Below are 22087 nucleotides of genomic sequence, written 5' to 3'. Positions count from 1 at the left end.
CCATGGGAGGAGGTGGTGTTGCGGGCATCACGCCCCAACACGCACACGGAGGCTGGCTTCCAGCCCGGCACGATCTGGGAAATCCTCGGCCACGTCATCCCTGGGCCAGCCAATCGGCTGGCCCAGGGGGTGTGGCTTGCCTCATTTAAGGCAAGCGCGGCTGGGAATCCTCCTCTTTGGCCGCTCAGCTCAACCCACCCACCCTTCAAGGTTCCTCTTTTGACCTTGCTATGGCCACTTGGCAAATTGGCACCAGCCATTTGGTTTTTCGCCTACCTCGTAGCAAATCGTCACAACTTTCTCGGCTTTGGCAGTTAGGCATTGGTATGGGTATTGTTATGTAGATGTGGGGGGGGGGAGCGCCATCACCTCCCCCAAATATTGAAGGGTAGTCCGGTAAAGGATTCCAAGGGGCATGGCCTCGTCCGAAGCCTATGGAGGTCAGGGCCTAAAGCACGCCCCCGAGCGGTGACCCCGGGGGAGTCCCTAGTTGATGTGCAACCCTGCTGGTGTTAACCCTTCCCGGTCTTCAAGCAATCAGGCTGAAGCCGGATAGTCGATAGGACCAATGCCTAAGCCAATACCGCTCATCACCTGTAACCAATAAAGTTGTGGCCTAATTTTAGCCCATTAACCTAAATTACTGTGTCCTGTGTCTTTATTTTTACTGGTGGGAGGCGGGATCTCGCCACACAAATGAATAGTTGTATGACTCCCTGCAGAATAAAAGCTAGCATGTTAGATGTCAAAGCTAATTTTCATGCTAGTTTTCTATGTTGAAGGATCTGAACACACGTGTTTGTGTGTTTCATATAATGGAAAAGTAAAGTCGCAGTCCCTCCTCTTCAGTTCTAAAGCACCACCATCCCAAGAATGCTGTGCTATGTGATTTATTTCTGGTGTTCTACACAAAAGCTGGTGCATGGCATAGAATTTGTGTTCATCTTTTTATCTTTGTACGGTTTTGAAAGCTTTCTCCTGTGATACTTTGCAAAAGCTTCATTCCTAAGGCTTAGTTTTCAAGACGTAAGTCCCATTGAACTCAGTGGAGCTTATTTCTAAGTAAACATGTTTCACATCAGGAAGAAAAACAGGGTAACATCACCTTCTGAAATGCAGCGTACTTTATAATTCCTTGCACACTGCAGGAAAGCATTGCCTCCCCAAACACAACCACGTTTGGATTGACATTGCCCTCAAGCAGTGGGGGGAAAAATGGATGCTCAGATTCTTATTTCATTTAACACCAACAACTTGGCTAGTTGTCAGCTGTGGAAGAAAAATAATAACAGGCATCTATGTTTATGTCAATTTATTTCTACTCACTCTAGCGAAAGAGTGGCATAGGAACCAGATTAGTAGATTATCTGTACTCTACTGGCTATGCCCAGGTACCAAGGGAATAGCCAGCCACATTGGCAAAGCTGTAAAGTGGACATTATGGCATCAGATACTGCAGCCCCAGACATAATTTCTTTCTCAGTTAACTCTGCAAGCTGCAATTTTTATTGGCTACGACTGATGCATTAAAGCAATGTTGTGTCATTCCGCAGCCTAGTTTCTGTGGGAGTTCTGGCCATATTTCCAACCTGAGTGAGAGTTAGGCTGTTTAGAGCATCTTAAACCACCACCTGGAGCAGTGGCTTAAATGGTCAGGGAACCCTCAGACACCTCCTCTATAAAGCCTAATAATAATAATAATAATAATAATAATAATAATAATAATAATAATTAATTTATTTATACCCCGCCCATCTGGATGGGCTTCCCCAGCCACTCTGGGTGGCTTCCAAGCAAATATTAAAATATTCCTGCTTTTCCTTGGCACATCCCTATTTTCATCGGAAAAATGTCGGAGGGTATGGAGTTTCGTGACTCCCGAGCCAAGGAGATAAGTAACTAGACAACCTTTAGGAGACATCTGAAGGCAGACCTGTATTGGAAAGTTTTTTTAATGTTTGATATTTTATTATGTTTTTACATCTGTTGGAAGCCGCCCAGAAAGGCTAGAGCAGCCCAGACAGATGGGCAGGGTACAAATAATTAAATTATTGTTATTATGGAGTAGGACGTCCGTATTTTCATTGGAGAAATGTTGGAGGGTATGGTCCCCGTTTCCAAAAGTGCAGGAAAAAGCTGGATCAAAGACTTCAGCCTAGCATTGCTTTAGACACCAAATAAAACCCCCATGATTTCACTAGGTTTTAAAAGGGTTTTAATGTGATTTGTGCTATTTTAATCTGCTGGCTGCTTTGGCTATATTTTATTGGTGATTGCTTTGTTTTATGGCAATGGATCCCACTATGTCATACTCCGAGTAGACTCAGTGAAATCAATAGACTTATGTTAGTCATGCCCATTAATTTACTGGATACAAACCTGTGTTACTCACACTCAGTTCCCATTGTAATCAAGTCACTGCTAACTAGATTTTCAATGGGACCTTAGCTCAATCAACTTAACCGTCTGTATCCAGGCTGTTGCTCACTTTGTGAAGAGGCTGGATATAAATATTTTTAAACCGTTGAAAAACAAAGCTGACCGCCTGCCTTTTGATTGATTGATTAATCAAGTAAATGTAAACACATGTGTATTAACAAAAACCCAGAACGGGCATCGTTCTGAAACACCGAAAGAAGTGTGAGATAAATGAAATGAGATGAAAATTATTTCAGTAATTTATAGCCCCCTTCTCCCATTTTCGATGAAAATGTGCAAGCTGGCCTGCAATTAAAAAGAAAGAAAGACTAAAACATCAAATTAAAATGTGACAGCTCAATGCAGAGCAAAATTCAAAAGCAACACGCTGCAGCAAAAATATTAAAATACTTAGGATGGCTAGCAGCCCATCCTATATATAAGATGTACTTAGAAGATTACATCAAAATCACACATGCACAGACAATAAATAAAGATATTGACCTTGTACCTAGAACTTAGCAAACAGGATGCCACACAGACCCCTTGCCACACCCCAGAAAGAGTGCTCCATCGATGGAACTGCACCTCTGACAATCCTCTTTCCCTAGTTACTTCTTCCCCCACCTCACTTCCTGCATTGCAGATGACCAACTCCACCCCCATCGTTCTGCCCGGACACTGAGGTTCAACGTCGAGGGCTTTCTAGCGGTTCCCTTACTGCAAGAAGCCAAGTTACAGAGAACCAGGCAGAGGGCCTTCTCGGTGGTGGTGCCCGCCCTGTGGAACGCCCTCCCATCAGATCTCAAGGAAATAAACAACTATCTGACTTTTAAAAGACATCTGAAGGCAACCCTGTTTAGGGAAGTTTTTAGTGACTGGTGTTTTAATGTATTTTTTATACTTTGTTGGAAGCCGCCCAGAGTGGCAGGGGAAACCCATCCAGATAAGAGGGGTATAAATAAATTATTATTATTATTATTATTATTATTATTATTATTATTATTATTATTATTATACAATCGTATGATTCTACCTCTGAAGGTGAGTCTCAGAAAAGGCCTCTGAAGAAGATGCTAGCACTTGGGCATATTCTCATAGAAGAATCATACCCTCCAAATGTCCCCGATTTCCCAGGGACAGCCCCAGAATTAACAAAATCCATCCCGGCTTCTGATTTGATCCTGGAATGTCCCTATTTCCCCTGCCAGAAGAAGCCCAGCAGGGCTGAGGTTAGTGGAGCCCAGGACAGTGAAACAAGGCTAATATTCCGGAAATCCTTGTCTTAGACTCTGTGAAAGGATTCCGTGGAACTGCAACAACCTTTTGTGTGGATTGTTGGACTCTATGAACAGAATCCCAAGCCGGAATTAAGATTGCCGGAAGAAATATCAACAACCTCAGATATGCAGATGACACAACCTTGATGGCAGAAAGTGAAGAGGAATTAAAGAACCTTTTAATGAGGGTGAAAGAGGAGAGCGCAAAATATGGTCTGAAGCTCAACATCAAAAAAACGAAGATCATGGCCACTGGGCCCATCACCTCCTGGCAAATAGATGGGGAAGAAATGGAGGCAGTGAGAGATTTTACTTTCTTGGGCTCCATGATCACTGCAGATGGTGACAGCAGTTACGAAATTAAAAGACGCCTGCTCCTTGGGAGAAAGGCGATGGCAAACCTAGACAACATCTTAAAAAGCAGAGACATCACCTTGCCAACAAAGGTCCGTATAGTAAAAGCCATGGTTTTCCCAGTAGTGATGTATGGAAGTGAGAGCTGGACCATAAAGAAGGCTGATCGCCGAAGAATTGATGCTTTTGAATTATGGTGCTGGAGGAGACTCTTGAGAGTCCCATGGACTGCAAGAAGATCAAACCTATCCATTCTGAAGGAAATCAGCCCTGAGTGCTCACTGGAAGGACAGATCGTGAAGCTGAGGCTCGAATACTTTGGCCACCTCATGAGAAGAGAGGACTCCCTGGAAAAGACCCTGATGTTGGGAAAGATGGAGGGCACAAGGGGAAGGGGACGACAGAGAATGAGATGGTTGGATGGTGTTCTTGAAGCTACTAGCATGAGTTTGATCAAACTGCGGGAGGCAGTGGAGGACAGAAGTGCCTGGCGTGCTCTGGTCCATGGGGTCACGAAGAGTCGGACACGACTAAACGACTAAACAACAACAATGAACAGACAAGCGAAATAGACCTTATGCATAAACTGATTGGAGAATGAACTGATCCACTGGGTCTTCCACTTTTTTCGTTGAACTTTATGAGCTACCGCATTTTTCGCCCTATAGGACGCACCGGCCCATAGGATGCACCTAGATTTGGGGGGGGGGGAATAAAGGGGAAAAATATTTTCCCCCCCCCCGGCACGAGGCTGGGGCGGGGGAAGCTCGGGCTTCCCCCGACGCCAGCCCCCAGAATAGGACTCAGAGCGATGCCGAAGCTGCGTGCAGCTTTGGCATCGCTCTGGGAGCTTGCGGGGCTGGAGGAGGGGGAAGCCCTCCGCCAGCCTTCTAACCAAGTCGGGGGACAGCGGGAAAGGTGCGCTGCGCCTCCCCGCTGTCCCCCGACCTTGTGGGGCTGGCGGTGGGGCTCTCCTGAAGCCTGGAGAGCGAGAGGGGTCAGTGCGCACCGACCCCTCTCACTCTCCAGGCTTCAGCGAAAGCCTGCATTCGCCCCATAGGACACACACACATTTCCCCTTCATTTTTGGAGGGGGGAAAGTGCGTCCTATAGGGCGAAAAATACGGTACTTCTGTTGAAATCTACCATTCTGTACAATGAATAGTATATATTATTTTTTCAAACGTACAGCCGGTTACGTCTTGTGTGTTTGTTGAATATGTTTCATGTAACCAGAGGTTTGTTGTTGTTTTGTGCATCAGTTAGCAAGCATAAGTCGCCACTTGTTCTTGGAATAATTGTAGGTGTGCGGAATATGTAAAAAAAGAAAGAAGCCAAATTAGGTAATAAAACTAGTGGTAGCAGTACAACCTGCCTCCCCACTGCCCAATAAAGCTATGCCCTATCTTGAAAGGGTAAAAGGTTATCTGAAATTTTCAGTGTTAGAATGTAAGACACCTTTTCTATTTTTTGCTACCCGCTGGAACCGCGATACCCTGAAACACATTTTTTTTAATGTGTTCCTTTCACTTTCAGCCCCATACTTTTTTAAAAAATGACCTCCCACCAGTTAATCAACTCAGCTTCAGTTGATTCATCTACTGTCCAAAGCTTGCAGCTTTAGCTAACAGGGCTCTTGAGCAATAATTGCAATGAATAGCCATTCATCCATTAGACGTCGCCTGGAAAGGACATTAAAACTGGCTGGAGTGGGAGAAGAATTGGAGGGGGGTGGGTCGAGTGGGGTGAAAATGAGGTTGTGCTGTCAGCCTCAATAAGGCTACTCTGCAGTCCGGCAGTCCGGACAAGCAATTACATTCCTGGACACTGCTGGGCATTGGAGAAAAGGAAGGAGAGGGCAAAGTTGAAACATTCAAGAGCAGAGAATACATCTTTTGTTAATGAGACCTGGAGCAAGTACAGGAAGCCGAGGTTAGGTCAGGATCTGCAGAAAAAAGCAAGAGGGGGGTGTTTTGGGATGAATAAACAAGGAGGGAGGGAACAAGGGAGGGAGGGTGGCAAGCAATTATGTTCCTTTGGACGCGATGACTGGAATACTGGTGACCACTTTCTGTAAAGGCCATTGGAATGCAGGAGAAGGGATTATACCAGAGTGTTTAAGTAAGCCTCAGAGTTCGCTGAGGCCCCTGATAAAGTATAATTAGCTAAAAATAGTGCTGAACCTAACTTGCTCCCAAACGCTTCTCCTCTATGGGTTTTGATGCAGCAGATCCTCCAGATCTTCTCCTGTCAACTAAGCGCTGACCTTGCTCTGATACCCAACCAGTATTTGATTCCAATCTTTGATATTTGATACATCTAAGTTCAAGACAGGATGCCTTGACAGCTGATATTTGACAGTAGTTGGCCACCGGCACGAAACAGCATTTAGCGATTCGCGGCACTCTATAATGAACGTTGGGCGATGCTCAGCACTTTATCTTTGACACACAATGGTAATTCCGCATTTGACTGCTGGAAGCTTTCCCCGATTTCAAATTTGCCATCTGTGCAAACCAAGGATGCCAGCAAGTCGAAAGGCTTCAACCCAATATGCACATACCTGGGAGTAACCCCACTGAACTCAGAAGGGTTTCCTCCTGGGTAGACACACACACAAAGAACTGCACTGTTAAAACACTTAAATTTGAGAGGAAACCTCGCAGTCGGATTTGGAACTCTGAATTTCAATTTTGAAACGGCTCTTGTAGAACTGGCCTGACCTACGAAGAAGACAGGTTTATTTATTTGACTTGCAAATGATTGCAAGAAGGTCACGCTAAAGGTCACAACCATTGCTTAAGCACTGGCTAAAATGCAATTAAACCATGTTAACAGCCATGCGCTTGATTATCATTTGGCTCAACGGGGATCTGACAACGTTCCTTTTTTTATGAAACCTTGATCTGTGTGGATGGCAGATTATCTTTTTTAAGATTATGGCAGTACCCTGTTTATGCTGGTTATTATCGATATTGCACCATCAATGTGCATTGCTCCTTAACAAACAGCACAGCATCCTGCCTTAAGGAATGTGCTATCTAAAATGAATTCATCGCAGGGGAGACGAAAGAGAAAAGAGGTGGAGGCTGAAGAAAACAGGAGGAAAATAAGGATTTTAGCATGGGTGGGGAACTGTGAACAACTGGAAGCTTTTTAACTCCCATCTGCCCCAGCTAGCATGTAGTTCAGCAACAATTACAAGACCATAGGTTCACTGTCCCTGAATTTCAGCCTATGGCTGGAAAGAAATGAACTCTGATGATGATGGTGATGGTGATGATGACAAGAACAGGAGAAAAGGCACATCTAGTCCAGTCTACTGTTGTCAAAGTGGCCAACTAGATGCCTAACACAAGTTCCAGAGAAGGATAATGAGGATAAATCTTTAAAACCAACTTTTGTTCAAAACTTGGAATGGCAAAACTGGAAACCCTACTCCATACCCTCCAACATTTCTCCTATGAAAATAGGGACTTGACTGAACCTTTCCAAGTATTTGTTTTAGCCTTTTCTTTGAGTTTCTCCACGGGGCAAACCATTGGGAACGTTGCAGCATATTCACAGATAGCCCCCCCCCCCCAAGTGTCCCTATTTTCCAGGGACAGTCCCGGATTTACAGAAGCCGTCCCAGTTTCTGATCTGGTCTTGGAATGTTCGGCTTTTCCTTAGGACATCCCTATTTTCACTGGAGAAATGTTGGAAGGTATGGAGTTATGTGATCCCCAAGACAAGGAGATAAGTAACTAGACAACCTTTAGAAGATGCCTGAAGGCAGCCCTGTATAGGGAAGTTTTTAAAAAGTTTTAAAATGTTTGGTGTTGCATTATATGAAGATATCATAAAACATGTTTTCAACATATGTTTCTGTAATAGGTATGAGTTACTCGTGCGTAAACTGGTGCCTTTCTCGGTTAATTTGCCTTGTTAAACCTTTCTGACTATTTTGATCAAAACCTGAATAAAGGAACAAAAATTGATGTGGTCTGGGATGCAAGTAAAGCAGTACTCAGAGGCTTCCTGATCCAACAGAATAAATATAGAAAGAACTTGAGAGAGGCTAAAAAGGATGAAATAGTTAAACAACTAAAAGAAGTAGAGAGAAAACTAATAAAAAATCCTGGAGATGAGAAGACTAAACAACTCGGTAAATTATTACAAACCCAATACTCAACATTGATAAACCAAGAAATAGAATGGGGAATAAAAATGATGAAACAGAAATATTTCGAGTCGGCAAATAAAACAGGTAAATTATTAGCGTGGCAACTGAGGAAAAGGAAAAAACAGAGAGTGATTAATAAAATTAAATTGGAAACCCAAACAATAGAAGACCCTAATGAGATAAAGGAAAAGTTCCTCCAGTATTACGAAACCCTGTATAAAAAGAAGGAAGATGAGGATATAAATGAGATAGGAAGGTATTTGGAAAGTAGTGGAGGCGAACAACTATTAGAAGAAGAAAAGGCACTCTTAAACGAACCAATAACGGTGGAAGAGGTCAGGAATACAATTAAGAAAATGAAACCGGGGAGGGCTCCAGGCCCGGATGGCCTGTCTCAAAAATACTATAAAACTCTAGAGGAACATCTGGCCCCGGTCTTGTGCAATGTAATGAACAACATTCTACAGGGGGGGGAAATACCTGATTCATGGAGAGAGGCATATATTACGGTAATTCCGAAAGCAGACTCGGATGCGCTCGATATAAAGAACTATAGACCAATATCACTGCTCAATGATGACTATAAGATTTTTGCAGGAATAATGGCGAGCAGATTAAAGAAATACTTGAACAGAGCGATCCATAGAGACCAAGCCGGATTCCTGCCCGGCAGGCAGATTAAGGATAATGTAAGGCATATAATTAATATAATCGAATACTTGGATCTCAGAATCGACATCCCCGCTGCCTTAGTCTTTATAGACGCCGAGAAGGCCTTCGATAATGTATCTTGGCACTTCCTCATAAAGTGCATGGAGAAGGTAGGAATAAGAGGGCCATTTCTAAGAGGTATAAAGTCGATTTACTCAGATCAGAGAGCGAAATTAATTATTAATAGTAACCTGACTAACTCATTTAAGATCACCAAAGGTACAAGACAGGGGTGCCCTTTATCACCCCTGTTATTCATCTTGGTTTTGGAAGTTATACTAAACAGGATAAGAGAAACATCGGAAATAAGAGGGATTAGAATAGGCACAAAAGAGTACAAAGTTAAGGCCTATGCCGACGACTTAGTAGTCTCAAAAGAAGATCCCGCAAAAGGGATTAACACAGTGATTGAGTTAATGGAAGCGTTTGGTAGACTATCTGGTTTTAAATTGAACAAAACTAAAACGAAGATGCTGATAAAAAACGTAGATGAACAATTAAAAAATAAAATCGAGTTGGAATCCGGGATAATGGTATCGAAAAAGGTTAAATACCTGGGTATCTGGATCACCCCAAAAAATATAAATCTGGTGGAAGATAACTACAATAGAACTTGGAGAGAGTGTAAAAGAGACCTGGAAAGCTGGAGTAGATTAAAACTTTCTTGGGAGGGGAGAATGGCTGCCATCAAAATGAGTATCCTTCCAAAAATGATATTCCTATTCCAAAATATCCCAGTAGTCAGGGGCACAACAATGTTCAAAGACTGGCAGAGGGCCCTTTCCAGATTTATCTGGCAGGGTAAAAGGGCCAGAATTAAGTATAAGTTGCTCACTGACAGGAGGGACAGAGGAGGGTTTGCTGTTCCTAACCTGCAACTATACTACGAGGCCTCGTGCCTCTGCTGGACCAAGGAATGGATAGTTCTGGACAATACCGACTTATTGGATTTGGAGGGTTTTGATGCTAGACATGGGTGGCATGCGTACCTGTGGCAGGATAAGGGGAAAGTACACAAAGGATTTTCCAACCACATTATAAGAGGAGCGCTGTTGGAGGTGTGGAATAGGTGCAAAAGATTAGTAGAAAAAGATACCCCTTGGTGGCTGTCACCCGTTGACATTCTAGTAACTAAGAAACTAAACATGGAAGGTAAAAGGTGGACATATGCTGACCTCCTAAGAAGATCAGATAAAGGATGGGAAATTAGACCCTACGAAGAATTAAAAGATAAATTAACGGGATGGATACAATACCACCAAATTAATGCTGTCTGGAGGGAACATAAAAAAGCCGGAATGAGAAAGAATAAATCTAAATTCCAACTAGAAATAATAGAAGGAAAGTCTAAACTCCTAACTAAAATGTACAACCAGCTATTAGATTGGGATACAATGGATGAGGAAATCAAAGACGTTATGATTAAGTGGGCCATAGATTTAGGACACCCCCTAGAATATGAAAGATGGACAAAACTTTGGACTAAAGACATGAAATTTTCAGCCTGCGTCAGAATCCGAGAAAATATGGGAAAGATGATGTACAGGTGGTACATCACCCCAATAAAATTAGCCAAAATGTACAAAACCGGGGGAAAGACGTGCTGGAAGTGTAAGAAGAAAGAGGGAGACTTCTTTCATATGTGGTGGTCCTGTGAAGAAGTAAAAAGGTTTTGGGGGCTGGTCTATGATGAGTTAAAAAAGGTCCTAAAGTACACATTCCCTAAAAAGCCCGAGGCATTCCTTTTAGGAATGGTGGGAGAAGAAATTAAAAAAGACGACCAAACCTTTTTCCAATACGCAACAGTATCCGCAAGGATACTGTTAGCACAGAGTTGGAAAACATCTAATATCCCAACGATTAGCGATTGGCAGAATAAATTAATTGAATACATGGATATAGCAATGATGACTCAGAAGATCAGGCAACAAAGAAATAATAAATTTATTAATGATTGGAATAAATTTCTCTCATACATGGAATCGATTTTAGGAAATGTTAAAATCACAGTCGGTATGATATAAAAACCGCGAGGTAGGAACAACGATTAGATGAAGACACTGCTGAATATATTATTAAGTTATGGCTCTCGACGTGGTGGTGGGAAGTCAAATAATGTAATGGATCTGTATAAGGTTTGCGTATCTAAGCAGCAAGGAACTCAAATTTGGTTTTGTATATTCTTATTTTTTCTTTTTGTCTTTGTTTTTATGGAGGATGTATATATGTTTTTTAACTGTTGGAATATAATAAAGGTTTTTTAAATTAAAAAATAATAATAATTTGCCTTGTTAAACCTTTCTGACTGCACAGCCCCTTCTCATGGTGGCTGCCTCAGTCACTGGCAGAATCCGTCAGTGGGCGTTTCTTGAACCTCTTCCAACATAAAAGTTGTTTGACACCCAGTCTCCTCCTCCTCTCACTGCGCGGGAGTCTTCTGCGCAGGGAAGGCGTGGGTAGCGGAGGACCTGGGCTCTCCTCACTGATGTCCAGTGAAGAGTCCTGGAGCCCTCTCTCCAATTCCCCCGTCTGCCCCCCTTCATCCCTGGTGTTGCGCTGATTGGCTTCCCCCTCTACTGAGCTGTTTCTCCCCCTGCTGCTGGGTCCTTCGCCAGCATCATCTGGGAGCCTCCCCTTCGCCTCTCGCTCCGATGTCAGTTCCCTGACAGTTTCCAACAAAAATGCTGGAAGCCGCCCAGAGCAATGTCAGATGGGATGGGTATAAATAACAACATTGTTGTTGTTGTTATTGAACCGGATGTCCGTTTTCATCAGAGTAATGTTGGAGGCTATATATTCAGGGCCTGCCTAAAGGTGCTGGTGCAGGGTGCTGAACCAACTTCCACTGTATCAAAAGCCACGCAGTGTCTGCCTTAATGCCACAAAACACCAAACTTCTGCCTGTTGCCCATTACAATCTGGAGCAAGTGTGAACAGATTTCAGGCTTGTAGATTTGTCATCATTATGCATCAGGTTTCTGGGGAATAGCTCAAAGGCCTGCTAGTGTGCAGCCTGGCAAAACAACCGACTGCATCTGTGGAAACTGGAACCACTGACCTCCAAGTGGGGCCTGGATACTTACTGTACACGTGCCCCGAACATCAGGGCACTCCTATATCCATGGCTAACATCCACTGTGGTTAGAGTGTCTGACCTGGGAGATGTTGATGATGATGATGATAATTTATTTATAGGGACGTGGGTGGCGCTGTGGGTTAAACCACAGAGCCTAGGGCTTGCCGACCAGAAGGTCGGCAGTTCGAATCCCCACAACAGGGTGAGCTCCCGTTGCTCGGTCCCTGCTCCTGCCAACCTAGCAAGGTAAACAGCATTTCTGTGCGCTGCTCTGGTTCGCCAGAAGCGGCTTAGTCATGCTGACCACATGACCCGGAAGCTGTACGCCGGCTCCCTCAGCCAACAAAGCGAGATGAGCGCCGCAACCCCAGAGTTGTCCGCAACTGGACCTAATGGTCAGGGGCCCCTTTACCTTTACCTAATTTATTTATACCCCGCCCATCTGGCTGGGTTTCCCCAGCTACTCTGGGTGGCTCTCAACAGAATATTCAAAACACAATAAAAATCATACATTAAAAACTTCCCTAGACAGGGCTGCCTTCAGATGTCTTCTAAAAGTCAGATAGTTGCTTATCTCCTTGACATCTGGTGAGAGGGCGCCACTAACGAGAAGGCCCTCTGCCTGGTTCCCTGTAACCTCACTTCTAGCAGGGAGGGAACTGCCAAAAGGCCCTCGGAGCTGGACCTCAGTGTCCGGGCTGAATGATGGGGGTGGAGACGCTCCTTCAGGTATACTGGGCTGAGACCGTTTAGGGCTTGAAAGGTCAGCACCAACACTTTGAATTGTGCTCGGAAGCGTACTGGGAGCCAGGGCTCAAATCCCCAGTCAGCCCTGAAGCCCACCTCTCAGGGCTATTAGTGGGGGTTAAACAGGGAGGGGGAGAACAATGTACGCCACTTTAAGCCCCTTGTGGGAAAAGGCAAGGTATGAATGCAATAAATAACAAGTAACTTCAACAAGTAACATTGAGGGCCTGTCCACAATGTCACTCTGTCGATGCTCACCTGGTAACTTCACTCCTGCAGGGCTGGCTACAACAGCTCAGTCAGGGCTTATCAACGCTTCCCTTTGATTTCTCCAGGGAAACGAGCTCTTTAGCACTCTATCAGAACATTTGGGTTTTCTCCAGATTGCTGTTTGCTCTGATTTAAAGTCAAAGAGCGAGCTTTCCCTGGAATGGAGCAAGGGAGAAACCGCTCACACCCTTGCCTGACTTTTAATAGTTTTAAAAGTTGTGTGTCCTTGTTTCTCAATTTGACCCTTTTACATGGTTTTGCATGTTTCGTGGTATTTTATGCATTGCGATTCCTTGTTATTGAGATTGGCAATTGGGGTTGATAAGTGTAAACTGTTTAATTATTATTTGCTGATGTTTAATTTTACTGTTGACTATTAGATTCAGGTGGATTGTTGAACGTTGCTTTGTTTGATATAAGTTGTTTATTTTATAAAGTCACCATGATTCTTTATATTGGGTCAGATTGCTACTATTAACGTCTGGTGTTTTTATGTGTTGGAAGCCACCCAGAGCGGCTGGGGCAACCTAGCCAGATGGGCAGGGTATAAAAAAAATATCATTATCCTTGCCTAGAAAGCATGGGTCAAGCAGAAAACCACTACAGCAGCAAGACTGCTGTTAGCTAAAAATTGGAAGTCTCAAGAAATCCCAACGGTGGAAGAATGGCAGATGAAGATGTTGGACTTTGTGGAGCTAGCCGACCTGACTGGAAGAATCTGCGACCAGAAAGAAGAGGAATATCAAGAAGATTGGAAGAAATTTAAGGACTATCCGAATAAATATTGTAATATAAAGAATTAGAAGTCACTTGAAAGTACCAAATAGGCCTAGGAATAAGTTGGGATTTAATTAAATAAATGGGATTTAGAACAGTAAGAAAAGTGAATAAGATAGATAATAATTGGAAATATTTTGTTTAAGAATGATATTGGAAAGCTGTTACATGCAGATACAATGAAATTCAGAAGGGAGGAATTTGAGGAAGTCACAATGTAAACAAAATTGGGTTTTCAAGGGATATGGGATTAAGATTACTTTTTTATTGTTGTGGTTTTGGTTCTTTTTCTTGTTGTTGTTTTTAGTATTGTATTTTTTTATATGGTATGTTTTTCTGTTTTTGTTTTTCCTTTTGTTATGTTCTATTTGTTATAATTGTGAAAAACTTAATTTAATTTTTTTTTTGAGAAGAGAAAACCACTCGTACCCATGGTTTCCAGACACGACGCAAATGGAAATATGGAAGAGCCCTCAGTTGCATCCCAGGACCTGACCTGCAGCTCAGCCTTAAGCCAGTGAGAAATGAGCGGTCCTCCTTTCAGAGATGCCAGGAGTTGAGCCAGAAACCCCATCACAGGCTGAAAATGGAATTCCAGCCTAGAGAGGCAGAAAGGGGAATAAGCGACCTCAACCGGTCCCTATAACTGGCCAGCGGTATGATGTCCCTGGATTGACCAGGCCTAACTACTGAGACTCAGCACAGGACCTTTTAGCTTTAGCTTGTCAACAGAAGTTGTGTTCGTCTACATTGTGTGCTGGGGGCTGCAAAGAACAAGCTTGCATTTTAAAGGAAAGGAATAGCAACACATTGTTGTACGGATTGTGGCACATCATAACGGCCCAAAAACAAAAGACAAAAAAACCTCATACTAAAAGACATCCTGAACAAGAAAACAAATGATTGCATTTGAAAGATGCTGAAGTTCCGACCTTGGCAGATGACTAGGAGGAGAATGTTCCATAGCTCATAAGAACTATATTTTATATGCCTATACAAAACTCCTCAATGTGTGAGCTTGTTAAGGGGAAGATTAAAACATATAACAGTGGACAGTGAAACCTTGGTTCCCAAACAGCTTAGCTGTCGAACAAATCGGCTCCTGAACACCGCAAACCTGGAAGTGAGTGTTCCAGTTTGCGAACGTTTTTCGGAAGCTGAACATCCCATGCGGTTTCTGATTGAGTGCAGTAAGCTCCTGCAGCCAATTGGAAGCCGTGCCTTGGATTTCGAACCATTCCAGGAGCACAATTCAAAGTGTTGGTGCTGACCTTTAAAGCCCTAAATGGCCTCGGTCCAGTATACCTGAAGGAGCGTCTCCACCCACATCGTTCTGCCCGGACACTGAGGTCCAGCTCCGAGGGCCTTCTGGCGGTTCCCTCCCTGCGAGAAGTGAGGTTAGAGGGAACCAGGCAGAGGGCCTTCTCAGTAGTGGCACCCGCCCTGTGGAACGCTCTCCCACCAGATGTCAAAGAGAAAAACAACTACCAGACTTTTAGAAGACATCTGAAGGCAGCCCTGTTTAGGGTAGCTTTTAATGTTTAATAGGTTATTGTATTTTCATATTCTGTTGGAAGCCGCCCAGAGTGGCTGGGGAAACCCAGCCAGATGGGTGGGGTATAAATAAATTATTATTATTATTATTATTATTATTATTATTATTATTATTATTATAGAACCAAGGTACCACTGTACTTGGATGGAGTGGGTACTTAAGCAGAAACGTACCATCCTTTTTTTTTTCTTTCAAGGAGGGGGGAGTTCCCCCACAATACCAAGTTCTAGAAACTTGATCTTTTTAAAAAACAGAAACAAAACAAAAACCTGAATGGGAAGGTCCTAAGAAGGGGGGGGGGCACATTTTTCACAGATCACATTCATGAAAAATGCCCAGCCCCTGGATTCCGAGCCACCTAACAATCACAGTCCTTGCATGAGATGGGATACAACTCAATGCAGATCTGGGAAGCCTAGAGTGTGGCCAGGGGAAGGAGAGGGTAAAGAATGGAAGATGATTTCCCTCTGCAGGACTGATAGGATTAGAATGATCAAAATAGGATTAAAAAAAATTATATCTGTTGAGTGTCCAGGCACTTAACCGGGATGAGCCAGGCAACTGAGATTATGGATTAGTGGTAAAAGGAGGCGGGGGGAGGGAGAGGGATAGAGAAATGCAATAGAGTGGACTTCACTTATAACTGTGTTTCATGAGTATTTGCACTTTATATTTGTATCAGTATATGTCTGGCTGCTGGTCCCATCACCTCCTGGCAAATAGAAGGGGAAGAAATGGAGGCAGTGAGAGATTTTACTTTCTTGGGCTCCATGATCACTGCAGATGGTGACAGCAGCCACGAAATTAAAAGACGCCTGCTTCTTGGGAGAAAAGCAATGACAAACCTAGACAGCATCTTAAAAAGCAGAGACATCACTTTGCCAACAAAGGTCCGTATAGTTAAAGCTATGGTTTTCCCAGTAGTGATGTATGAAAGTGAGAGCTGGACCATAAAGAAGGCTGATCGCCGAAGAATTGATGCTTATGAATTATGGTGCTGGAGGAGACTCTTGAGAGTCCCATGGACTGCAAGAAGATCAAACCGATCCATTCTGAAGGAAATCAGCCCTGAGTGCTCACTGGAAGGACAAATCCTGAAGCTGAGGCTCCAATACTTTGGCCACCTCATGAGAAGAGAAGACTCCCTGGAAAAGACCTTGATGTTGGGAAAGATGGAGGGCACAAGGAGAAGGGGACGATAGAGGACGAGATGGTTGGACAGTGTCCTCGAAGCTACCAGCATGAGTTTGACCAAACAGCGGGAGGCAGTGGAAGACAGGAGTGCCTGGTGTGCTCTGGTCCAGGGGGTCACGAAGCGTTGGACACGACTAAACGACTAAACAACAACAAAATGTCTGGCTGCTAGTGAAATGCACACACACACATACAGACGCTGAAAAGCAGAGATCATCAAGAGCTGGGCTAGCAGAAGGCTGCATGGAGGCAGATAAGGGTGCCAGGGTCCAAATCACACAGCTCAGGTGAAAGGGGGTAGATGGGAGAGGAATGGTGACACAGGCATTTGTGTGTTAGAGCAGAGTGTCCATGTGCCCTGTTTTACAGAGGGCAGCCCTCTTTTGAAGAGCTGTCAGGGGACAGTCTCCCATTTGGAGAAGTCCTCTGTGTGAGGTGCTGTCAAGTTCAAATAGCATAAATAAAACCTGGGAGAAGAGAAAGCAGAGGCCACAAAGTTGTCCATCAGCAGTTAAAACTTGGGGGAGTAGGCTGAGCATCCATAGAAGTCACCTGTTCACACAGAACTCCCTACTCATGTAAGATGCATTGTATTCCTTTTTAAATTACGGTGATACTTTGGTTCCCAAACACTTTGGTACTCAAACAACTTGGAACCTGAACATTGCAAACCCAGAAATAAGTGTTCCAGTTTGCGAACATTTTTCAGAAGCCGAACATGCTCTGGTTTGAGTGTTACGCTTCCGTTTTGAATGCCACACTTCCGTTTTGAGTGTTACGCTGAGGTCTGTCTGTTTTTGCCGTTTATTTTGCATTTTTGTGGCTCTTTTGTTTTGTTTTTGTGTGGAACCCAGTTCAGCTACTGATTGATTGATTGTGTGACTGTGGTACATTGTTTATTGCTTTCATTTTATGGATCAATGGTCTCGTTAGATAGTAAAATTCATGTTACATTGCTGTTTTAGGGGTTGTTTTTAAAAGCCTGGAACAGATTAATCCATTTTGCATTGCTTTCTATGGCAAAGCGTGCCGTGGTTTTGGAACGCTTTGGTTTTGGAACGGTCTTCTGGAACGGAATAAGTTTGAGAACCAAGGTACCACTGTATAGCAATTTTGCATTGTTTTGCATCTATACATATGAATCAGCATGTGCACATTGGCAGCCTTTTTCTGTCTTTCGGTGCTCTGTGAGGGCCCACCCTGCAGCGGAGACAGGGAGAAAGGGAAAGCAGGAGATGGAAAGCAGGAAACGTAAGGAAAGAAAAAGCAAGATGGAGGCAGGCTTTCAGCTTTCCAGCCAGGCCCCTACCTTTGCACACACACGTTTGTGTCCAAGGACCCTTCTAAGCTGCCTTGCCATCTGCCTGAATCCAAGAGAACAAGGGACGCAGGGGCACATATGCAGTGGTAAAGGTAAAGGTAAAGGTACCCCTGCCCGGGCGGGCCAGTCTTGACAGACTCTGGGGTTTGTGCGCCCATCTCACATCTATAGGCCGGGGGCCAGCGCTGTCCGGAGACACTTCCGGGTCACGTGTCCAGCGTGACAAAGCTGCATCTGGCGAGCCAGCGCAGCACACGGAACGCCGTTTACCTTCCCGCTGGTAAGCGGTACCTATTTATCTACTTGCCCCCGGGGGTGCTTTCGAACTGCTAGGTTGGCAGGCGCTGGGACCGAGCAGCGGGAGCGCACCCCGCCGCGGGGATTCGAACCGCCGACCTTTCGATCGGCAAGCCCTAGGCGCTGAGGCTTTTACCCACAGCGCCACCCGCGTCCCTATGCAGTGGTACCTCAGGTTAAGTACTTAATTCGTTCTGGAGGTCCGTTCTTAACCTGAAACTGTTCTTAACCTGAAGCACCACTTTAGCTAATGGGGCCTCCTGCTGCCGCCACGCCACCAGAGCACGATTTCTGTTCTTATCCTGAAGCAAAGTTCTTAACCTGAAGCTATTTCTGGGTTAGCGTGGTCTGTAACCTGAAGCGTATGTAACCTGAGGTACCACTGTATTTGATCTGCACCAGGACCAGGGGCAACCCCAAAACCAACTAGGGAGACAGATTGCCGTAGTTTTTAGCACCTCCACAGGCAGCGAATGCAGCTGTTGTCAAACTGGCATCTGTTCTGGGCTGCCCCAGGTCGCCTGGTGACTTACTGAGATGACTTCATGGGGAGTTCTGGCACCACTTTTTCCTTGGGGAAAAAAACATGGAGGGCAACTAACGGCAATTTGGGTTTCCTGGGGGGGGGGAGGAACCCTGTCCATAGCCCAACAGGTGCTTGTTCTGTTCTCGTGTACATTCTAAGAAGCTGTTACGGAAATTAAATGTTACAAACATTATGCATAAATGTATCCTTTCGACTTGACAGCTCAGGGAAGTTAAAAAGGTAAAGGGACCCCTAACCATTAGGTCCAGTCGTGGCCGACTCTGGGGTTGCGGCGCTCATCGCGCATTATTGGCCGAGGGAGTCGGCATACAGATTCTGGGTCATGTGGCCAGCATGACTAAGCCGCTTCTGGCAAACCAGAGCAGCGCACGGAAACGCGTTTACCTTCCCGCCGGAGCGGTACCTATTTATCTACTTGCATTCTAACGTGCTTTCATACTGCTAGGTTGGCAGGAGCAGGGACCAAGCAACAGGAGCTCACCCCGTTGCGGGGATTCGAATCGCCGACCTTCTGATCGGCAAGTCCCAGGCTCTGTGGTTTAAACCACAACTTTAAAAATCAACTCCTTTGCCAGTTTCCTTTATTCCAGCACCAATTTGCTTCATTGGCCAAGGACTTGGAAACCACTTGGTCTCAAGCGGGAGGTCATGTATTCACAAGAAGGTACTCATAGGTGTCAATCACTGGGCAAAGGCACTCCTCTGGACTTGCCCAGGTGCCAGACTATGCAAACCAAAGTTCTATTGTCCTCTTGTAGTAGGTGCTTAGAACGTACTTCCCAACACATATTCTGTACCCACCTGTTGCCCCAACACATTCTTCCTATGTTAATCATGTATAACCCTCCCCTTTTCTGATGTAGCAATGACATAGCAATGATGTAGTGATGATGCTTAATGAACTTTATGCTGGGATAAGATAAAAACTTTTAAAAGTCCTTGTCACCCCATCCTCGGGGTTCAAAATTCCTCTTTGAACCTGTTGCGCAATAAACTTTGGTCTACAGCTATTTGCTCCGATTGGTGACTTGACTCCTTCCTTTATTCCACAGGGACCTATTTATCTACTTGCACTTTGACGTGCTTTCGAACTGCTAGGTTGGCAGGAGCAGGGACCGAGCAATGGGAGCTCACCCCATCGCGGGGATTCGAACTGCCGACCTTCACACAGCTGGGTGACTGAGCAGCCTTGCACCTAGATTTTTCCGTAACAAAGCGAAGAAGGGAAGGTCAGTCGTGGAATGTGGAAAATGATGGAAGATGTTGTGAGTGAAAAGGAAAGTTATCCTTCCTAGCAAAAAAAAAAAAATATAAAACCGTTGCACTACACGCATAAGAGAGATAGGAAGATCTGTGTGCTGCAAAGGAGCCCAGAGGCCAATCAGACAAGGCTTGGGAGGGGTTGTTGGCTCAATGGGGGTGCCATACTGAGAGGTGAGGAGGGATAAATTTCAAATATAGCTGCAAACTACCCAGACAGATCATGGGCTTCAATATCTAGTGCGTGTTTTTTTATTTATGTATTCATTTTTATTTATTGCCCTGCATACTACCAAGCCTTCAGAGAAGGTTAACAGCACTATACATTAAAGAAAGAGACAATGTCCCCATCAGGAATCTAAATTAGACACCAGGCTGTTAGAATTATGTAGGGAGAGAAGGAAAGGGGGTGGGGGTTGGAAAAACACAAGTTAATTCTCTTTTAAAATTCGTCAACAGGCCTCTGGTACTCTGCTTCTCTCTTGGGACGACGTGCTTATTCCTTTCTCATACAAACCATCTTCACAGCATGGTTCATAATTAATCGTTAGTCAGTTTGATAGTATATTTAGAATGGTAATGTTCAGAAGAAAATGAAGAAGAGAAATAATATAGGGCTTCGCATTCATGATCGAACAACCGCCCTGCGAGGTCAGTCGGTCAGCTTTGTTATCTTTATATTGCAGATGGAAGGGGGAGGTTGTGTGATAATGGCTTAACTTAGGACATTCGGTGATTTCACGGCAAATCAGAGAGTCTAACCTTGAAAAGGAAGAGAAGCTTTAACAGAGAGCAGTGCAACCCCATACATGTCTACTCAGAAGTAAGCCCCCCATTGAGTTCAATGGGGCTTCCGGGAAAGCAAGCAAGGGGTTTTTGCAGGCACAAAACATACTTGTAAGAGTTGGAAGGGACCTCAAGGGTCATCTAGTCCAGCCCCCTGCAATGCAGGAATCTTTTGCCCAATGTGGGGCTCGAACTCACAACCCTGAGATTTAGAGTCTCATGCTCTACCTAGTGAGCGGCACAGCCTTGTTCTCTTGGTCACTATATAAAAGCATGAGAAGAAACTGCACAATTAGGCCAGTGGAGCATCTAGACCAGCATTCTGTTCTCATAGTGGCCAACCAGATGACTATGAGAAGCAACAAACCAGGATCTGAACACAGCACCCCTCTCTCCTCCTGTGATTCCCAGCAACTGGCGTTCAACACTGGAGGGAAAACACAGCCATTGGGGCTTATAGCCTGCCAAGTTGGTGGCCCCCATGACAGTTTAACTATGACCTGTGCAAAGTACTTTCTTTTGTCTGTCCTGAACCATTTAACTATGCTCCATTCCATTCTATTCCACTACACTGACTCTTATATTCTCCGAACAGCCCATATGCTAGGCTAGTAGTAATCTGATCTCGCAGGTAAGGGACTGAGGCTGGGGGTAATGGTTTATAAGGAAGGCACCATCACCCCACGCCTCTGATTACGATGGCAACACTTCTTAGCCCAGAAGCATGCTTGTTTGATCCTAGATTTGGTGCTTTTCATAGCTCTCTGCAGAAGTGTCCTTCACCTGTTCAGTGAATGCAGGGAGGAGGGATGGAGGCTGCGTCTGCTCTCACACACACACACACCTCCACAAATGTTAAGTTGTGGGTGAACATATATCAGACAACACAGATATTCTTCAAACAGCTCTTGTTTATTCACAGGCCAGAACAGAACTGAACTGAAGGGTTCAGCCAGCCTGCTTATATAGAGCTCCACTAGAATGCAACAGTAACCATTTTCTGTAACTATCCAATCACTGAATGTCACTTTCGATCCCTTATTTGCATATGTGGACCTGAACTATCTACATTATGCCCCTGCTGGCCCAGGGTGAGAACTTCAGTACATAACAACAAAAGTCAGTATCCTCACTGGTTCAAGCCCCTGATCTCTGCACATCCAGTAGAAAGTTGTGGATCTTTAGATTTCATTAAACTGCCCCCAACTAATTAAAAAACTGTCAAGTCTGTTGGAATGAAATAGTCTAGCTCAGAACTGCCTGCAGTGACTGGCAGCAGCTGCCTAAGGTTTCAGTCTGTGTCCCTCCACCCCCATCGTTCAGCCTGGA

At 44.5% G+C, this 22087-nt stretch overlaps 1 protein-coding gene across 3 annotated transcripts in view; it reads right to left on the bottom strand.

Annotated features, from left to right (window-relative positions):
• The window catches only part of LRRC4B (leucine rich repeat containing 4B), a 148353-nt gene that overhangs the window by 3447 nt on the left and 122819 nt on the right, over positions 1–22087 (bottom strand). The window lies entirely within an intron of this gene.

This window comes from Podarcis vaucheri, assembly GCF_965113315.1.
Source record: "Podarcis vaucheri genome assembly, chromosome: 13".
Lineage (NCBI taxonomy): Eukaryota > Metazoa > Chordata > Lepidosauria > Squamata > Lacertidae > Podarcis > Podarcis vaucheri.
Note: the sequence above shows the minus strand (reverse complement) of the source record. Positions and strands in the feature narration are given on the sequence as shown.